Source organism: Eschscholzia californica, unplaced genomic scaffold, assembly GCF_041429995.1.
Source record: "Eschscholzia californica isolate CP2 unplaced genomic scaffold, dmEscCali1.0.p SCAF_1, whole genome shotgun sequence".
In the NCBI taxonomy this organism is placed as follows: domain Eukaryota; kingdom Viridiplantae; phylum Streptophyta; class Magnoliopsida; order Ranunculales; family Papaveraceae; genus Eschscholzia; species Eschscholzia californica.
Window position 1 is genome coordinate 12,890,735 of NW_028238198.1, and position 7,677 is coordinate 12,898,411.

General features: G+C 32.1%; 1 long non-coding RNA gene across 1 annotated transcript; it reads right to left on the reverse strand.

The window, feature by feature from the left end:
* Window positions 1-3,026: 3,026 nt before the first annotated feature.
* LOC147564238 (uncharacterized) lies at window positions 3,027-6,841 on the reverse strand. Its single transcript, XR_015236802.1, has 3 exons — window positions 6,710-6,841; window positions 4,646-6,154; window positions 3,027-3,852 (listed from the first exon to the last, which is right to left on the reverse strand). It is a non-coding gene; the product is annotated as an uncharacterized LOC147564238 (long non-coding RNA).
* Between the last annotated feature and the right edge of the window lie 836 nt (window positions 6,842-7,677).

Sequence of the window (7,677 nt, forward strand, 5' to 3'; positions counted from 1 at the left end):
ACAATACATAGATTTCTTCAACTTATTCATCAAAATCTTTCACAAAGAATACCATTTCTCTTTCTCCCTCTAAGTTTTGTTCTAGAACTCTAGACCCCTTTTTTATATAATTAACTCAAGCAACACTAGTTTTCCTTCTAACCCACTTCTATTTTATGATGCTCAAGCCCACACTAACTTACTCTTCATACTAGGCCCAACCGCAAATTGACCTAGAGTTTTGTTATTTCCACCTAATTTGATATATATAGAAAATAGGGGTGTTACAATAAAAGCCTGGATAATTTAGTTAAAAGTGTGGTAAGATTTTTGATCTAATTCTTAGCTACTTTAGCTGACAGATAGAGAAGAAACTTAATTTCCTCAATTCAAATTTTGATATATAAAGAAGTATATCCATAGTAAGGAAATCAAGAGGTTCTTTTGATTCCAGGAGGACAACACAATTTTAATTTGGGATGTACTTTAGCCCGTGGGTGGATTGTGGTTCTAGCTAAACTTTGGTGGATATTAAGTCAATTTGCTAGTGTGTCACGAGCAGAGGAACTTCACTTAGAGTTTTGACTCTTCAAACAAGGAGTATATTCGGAATTTGTTTGAGGAAAGCGAAAAAAATTGTATGGCTTTCTAACAAAATATTTTTTTTATGTTTTATGGGTGCTGGCCGGAAAATTGGTCAGCGGACAACTTTCAACGGAGAAGAAGATGAGGTGGCAAGAGAAATTATGTGGAGAGAGAGGAAGATCAGAGGTGGAGTTTATATTTTTAAATTTTTTTGGATTAATTTCATTTTGGCCCCCAAAGCTAGTTCCGAAAAAAATTGAAATTTGATTAGCCCTTAGAGAGCCAAATTGAACTATCGAACACTTATGGGGAAAAACAATGAGTTGGTCACAAATTGGGGGCTAAAACAAAATTGACCCAAATGCAATTTGATGTCGATGATTTTACAAGATCAAACCCTCTATGGGTCGGCTGTGAGAATCCAATAAATCTGAAAGATTTCTTTCAAATGTTCTCTTGAAGATTTCGTGACAGGAGAAGATTTTAGAAGAAATACTTACCAAATATGCTACTCAAGAGGGATGAATGTGATTGGATTTTACAAGATCAAACTCTCTATCCAAGAAATCTTTCAGATTTATTGGATTCTCACAGGAGAAGATTTTGGAAGAAATACTTACCAAACATAATTAACCAAAATGTAATTTGATGTCGATGATTTTACAAGATCAAACTCTCTATGGGTCGGCTGTGAGAATCCAATAAATCTGAAAGATTTCTTTCAAATATTCTCTTGAAGATTTCGTGACAGGAGAAGATTTTAGAAGAAATACTTACCAAATATGCTACTCAAGAGGGATGAATGTGATTGGATTGAGAACAAATCCACGACAAGATTGCACCTCTGCTAAGGGCAACTCCAATGTGGGTTGGTTGGGCCTCCCAAATTCAAATTTGGGAAGCCCAATCCCACGAAGCTCCAACACGGGAGGTCCACCCTCCCAGGCTCCCAACCCCAGATGTGATCGCTGGGGAGTTTCCCACTGGTCGCGTTTGAGCGGATCCCCTGATCAAGAGGATCCGCCCAATTTTTTTTTTTTAATTTAATTTTTTATTTAAAATAGTAATTGTTAAACTTTTAATTCTTTCTCTAACTTTTTTTTTCAAAACTCTCTATCTCTATGTAGAATAATATGAAATTAAAATTTTATATCTAAAATTAATAATTTATAGTTGAAAATTGAAATCAAAATCACACGTACATCTACATAATTTGGATTTGGGAGTCCCTGTTGGGAGCCCGACATTCAAGTTGAAAAAAATGAAGGCCTCCCAAAATTCAGGGACTCCCAAAATTGAAAGCCCGGGCCCCTTCATTGGAGTTGCCCTAAGCACGTGACTCATTTATCACTCTCTTCTTATTTTTCTGTTGTATAAATCCTAATTGCTTTGTAATCCACGTAGACCAATGTATGAACACTAAATTAATATTGCCTTCCATTCAAAGGGATTTGATAATCAGTCGATACAATTGAACTTCGTGTTCAATCACCTTAGAGCATCTCTATTGGGACACTCAAACTCTAACACTTAAAGTTCCATTTAGGATTTTAAAGATTTTGTTAAAAAATCTTCTCTTGTGGGATACTCTATTTGACACTCCCGATGTCGGAGCATTTGTTATAGAGACACTCTAAAACAAGAGTACCTCATTGAGACTCTCTAAGTGTCACTCTAAAATTTAAACCAATAGAAACCCTTTCTTTTTAACTACTTTTCCCTATTCAAATTAACAGTAACATACGTATTGAGTAGAGAGATTTTAGAGATCTCCATTGAAGACCAAAATAATTTAGAGTGTCTTTATATTGAGACTTAGGAAAGAGAATCTTCATTTGACACTTGACAACTAGACTTTAGAGTTTTTGTTAGAGTGTTCCATTGGAGATATTCTTACGACGTGGTAACACTATTTACTTATATGGTACGGTTATTTTGGTAAAAAATATAATTAGTTATTTTGAATATTTAAGAAAGAGTATTTCTATCGGTTAAGTATTAAAAATGTCGAGATGGACAATTAAAAATATTAAGACTACACTCTAAAATTAGTGTCCTCTTTGTATCTCTTAGATTAACTCCCGCTACATCGTCTTAGGAATGTGTTTAAGTTTTGCATTGGAGTTCTATGTGGCACTTGGAGTTTTTAACAATAAGTGTTGCATTGGAAAATAACCCTTAGGGTTATGGTAAAAGGATAGGTCGTGAATAAGGTCGGTTGCTCTGGTTAATCTGAGTCAGACGAGTGAGGTCTGATTCTAAATAAGGAGAACTGTAGGAAGAATGAACCATGCCTGGAAGATCTGACTCGAATTCTGAAACAACAACAGAAAACGAATTGAAGAATGACAAAAAAGAACTAACGTGATTGATGCAATAAGAGAGAACATAATTAAGAACCAATAAATCGATGAAGACGAAAAATATCTCGCCAAAAAAATTTAGGCTCATGATACCATGTGAAGATAATAACCTTGCAATATATTATAAGAACTCATACATCGCCATTGTGATAAAAAATGTGTTATTTTATTATGAACAAGCTATATTTATACAGTTACATTAGGGTTAGAGTATAACTACACATATAGAAACGAATGATTCAGGATATTTGTCTCCGATTGTATTTCTTGGTTCTTTATACGTCAATATGGAGTCCTACTTCATATATATACCATTTTCTGTCTCGTAAATATCTTGTCTAGTCTTCTGGTATTTCCTTAGAGTAGATGATTAATGAGACAAACTACCTCTCGCTTAGTGAAACCCTTTCCACACAATCATTTCCATTTGTTTTGAGATTCAAGGATTCAAAGGACATCCCAATGAGCTTATGTTTCTCAAAGTTTTCCTGAAGATCACCATAATCTCGGATGGCAGGTGCAGACCCCGAACCAATAAAATCATCACATTTTTATGTCTCTTATACTATATATTCTTAATAAAATAATAGTATAAGAGAGAAAGATCTAATACCAAGTACCTCAGGCTTTACTTGCGACGATCGGGATAATTAGCCCCTACTTTCAGCTCCTTTTTGATCTTCATTGCAATGTGATCTACCACTAGATGTTGAAGCGTTTCCCGTTGTCGTTTTCTTTTCCTTTGGAATGAGAAGTGGTGGGGCGCGAGTCAAAGATGAAGTAGAAGATCATTAGTGCAGGAGCTAGACAAACCCTCATGCCAAGGGATCTCATGGAGTACTCCTACTTCATATATACCACCACTAGATAGTACTACTACCAGACCATTATGACCTCCAACACCTTCTCCGCACCAGCGCCATCACTGCACCAACACCACATCATAAACACTATCTTAATTACCATCAGAAAAACACACTAGACATCTTTCTTAAAGTTACTAATAAAATGAGTAAATCTTCAATTGTTTGGTAGTTTCAAGTACAAACAATAAATGGGACCAAGAATTAAAAAATTATGTGTGCCTCCATACAGTCTTTGTTTTTAGAAAGATATAATTGTTTAGTATGTCACAAACACGATACCCATAGGGCGTGTAAAGCAACTAAAAGTTCTTCATAAAAAAAGATGGTACCCGTAACACGTCAACAAATGATAGATTCCACTGACATCTTGAATCAAAGATGTAACCTTCAAATTTTTGGAGTATTATTATTACTATTATTGTGGTTATTATTATCCGATCATATGAAATAACATATTCTAAATATTTAACTTTTGTAGACACTCGGATTTGTGTGGGCATTTTTGGACATTCGTGACCCAATTGGTAAAACTCTATTACTATTGATTTATTGTAATAGTATTATAATATTATTAGTGGAAATTCATGTATATAATAATATTATTATAATTAAAAACAAAAAAGTAACATGTTTTTCTATTGATTTCTTATCAATTTCACAGAATGTGTTTGACTGACTGTTGGTGCTCTACAAGCACTGACTATTGGTACAAATCCATCAAACGAACAAAGATAAAGTAATATAAGTAAGTGGAGACGCAAGAAGTCCAGATCAATAACAAAAATATCAAAATTCCAGAACAAATAAAACCAAAAAAAAAAATAGAATTAAAATCTTAAAGTACTATTTTACCTGGAGAATTGATTTTGAGTTGGAATCAGATCTTTGACCTCATTTAAGATAACTTCATTAAGATGCGCCTTCATTAATTGAACTCTAATGAAGAGCATTTTCTCTGTATGGAAAATTAAATTCATATAACCAACTAAAAGCTTTACAAAGGCAAGGTTAATATATTGTTACAACGATTAAAAATATTAAGAAAAAAAATAAAAACATCAAAATAACAACATAAAGAGAACGAGAACATATGATTTCAATATGACATGAAGTTGATGATCTACAAATATGATACTCAATGGTCGTATTAGTGACAGTAGGGAACGAAACTCCAAATAATGGTCTTAATTAACAAGGAAATAACATAGTATTAAAGTAGGAGTCAATTTTATAAGTTAATCTCATCCAACATATAATATATAATGGTTAAAATCTAATAACAAATGGAATATTCCGAAAACTAGCTTATACTTGATTCATATCTCAATTTTAACTATTGTCGCTTTAAGTATAGTTTATATACTTTCTATCTATAAACAATGAACTCTAAACCTTTCATTATTTAATAAAAATACAATTCTCCAATTTCATCCCACTTACAATTGATTTGATATAAAAGTTTACGCAAAAAACCCTATTGTAACTTCTTTTAGTTTCCAAAAGTGGTAAAAGAAAATAGGGCTAGAAGACGCGTGTCAGTTCTCCCAACATACAACTAGCAACACGCTTGTTACAATGCTCAACCACATTAAAAATGTTATTTTACGTACCCTTCATTAATCAGTGTTCGGATTTTCATTGCTAACTTTGTACTTCCCTTTACGAGAGTATATATCTAAAAGATTCTACCCTCCATTAATCACGGTACAGATTTCCCTAAATAAAATTTCCTCACATGGATTTTATCACGTCTTCTTGGACGATTATAATTAAGTTCCTGACATAGATTGATCTTATATAATCAATCAATGGTACTGAGCTCAAGCTACTTCACCATATGAGGTTGAGCTCATTGAATCACTACTCAATTTGGATTTGCATATTTTTCAACATGATAAAACATTGTAGCTTCCTTTTGCAATTTTGGAATTCAAAGCATGATGCAAATTTGCATATGCCGAGGAAAATTGAGAAAGTTATAAATTTACCTTATAAGTTAACAACATAATGATTTTGAGTTGAGTTTTTTTGGAATTTGAAACTTTTTCCGGTTATACTATATTTACTAAAGTATAACTCGTCGTACAAACACTACTACAGATCTATCTTAAATTCTTAATGAAGTATGAAAGTAAGGAATATTGAAATCAAATAGAAGTAAATGAAAATAAGAGTATTAGATCCGATTACATAGGATACTTCTCCTCTTTGAACTTCTAAAATCGTGATTGGTAAAGATTGTAAGGAAAGGAAATATAGTCATATATGTGCTGAAAAAAATACCTAAAATATAGCATACCTTGGTTTTAAATCACTTCCTTTATTGTTCCATTAACCTCGATAAATTCTTCAGGGCATAATCTGGATAGAAGAGAAAGAGGAGAGTGAGAAGGCGCTAGAGCAAAGAAAATTATTGGAGTTTATGAGCACAAGAAACATTTGGCATGATAGATATAGGGAGCTAAAGTCTAAAAAGAAGACGAATCCTCTATGAGAAAATAAATTTGTCGAGGACAGGTTTGGCGGACAATATTTTATCAATTGATGTTCAATGTAGATTTGATTTTGGAAATAAGTTGATCCGATTTCAGACATGAAATTTATTTTGGTTAGATCTGAGAAAAATAAAAATTGATATGACTCACAAATTGAATAAGGGTAAGTAAAGAAGTGAATAAAGAAAAAATTCTTTAATATAAATTGGATTATGATTTGAAAAAACTTAAAAGATAAGTAAGAGAACAATGAAAACAACAAACTAAAATATAAGAATCAATGAACTACAAAAAACATATCTCATCTAAAAGAAAATTTTAAATTGCAAAGAGGATATGACCAGAGAAATGAACAAAAACTAAACATAAAAAAATTGTAGAAAAAGATCTTCAAAATAAAAAATCAAAAGAAAACCCTAACCGTATATTTCAGATGGTGTTCTTTCTTATTCTACTGTTTTTTATCAATCCTCCAATGGAGAATTTAGAAAGTAGTAATAAAAAAGTTACAAAGGTCAGAAGAGAGGAATGAAGTGAAAACAAGATGAGACTTATGAAAATAAAAATACATGGCCAGACTTATATAGAGAAAGCTAATTTAGCGCTTTCACCTAACATTCATCTAGAAGCTTCTACCTAACATGCATCTAGAAGATAATAATGTCGGTCCCAGAAAAGAAAAGTTTGGTGAGTTCCCAAATATGTCGCTTAACACTTGGATAGAAAATGAGGATGTCAACAAGTAATAATCGTGTAAAATTGTGATTTTCGAAGGGGAAACAACTTAAACTCCATATATCTACCAACTTAATTTTGAATCTTTTAGTTAATCTGAAAATATTATTAGTCATCAAATTTAAGACTTTGCTTCCTTTTTTGATTTTCAATGATTTTAATCAAGATCGGGCTTAAGTTTGATTTATGTTCTATATTTGTAGTGAAGGGAACTAGTTTGAAATTGAAAATGGTTGAGGCTCATTTTTGATATTTAAACAAAAATTGAACCTGATTTGGGGATATTATACTATTTGTTTTGGCATAGGAAATCAATTGATATATTTTTTTTTTGTGAGATAGAAATCAATTGATATTGGTTAATGCCTTTTCAACATAAATTGAATGATCTAAAGTGAAATACAACTGGATCAACTTGAGAAGAAATTGTGTTGAGATTAGAAATAAGCTGAATTTAATTAGTCTGTAATTTGGAAAAAAAGAAAATAGTCTTTAATTTGAAGGTTTCTAGGTGTTTGCATAAATATTGGGGTAGACCCCATTCAAGTAAATCGAGTGATGTACAATATCAGAACGAAATGTCACTGCATAGAAGTGAAATGTTAGTATTTTTTTTTTGAAAATGGAATTTTACTATATTAGTGTATTTCTTCC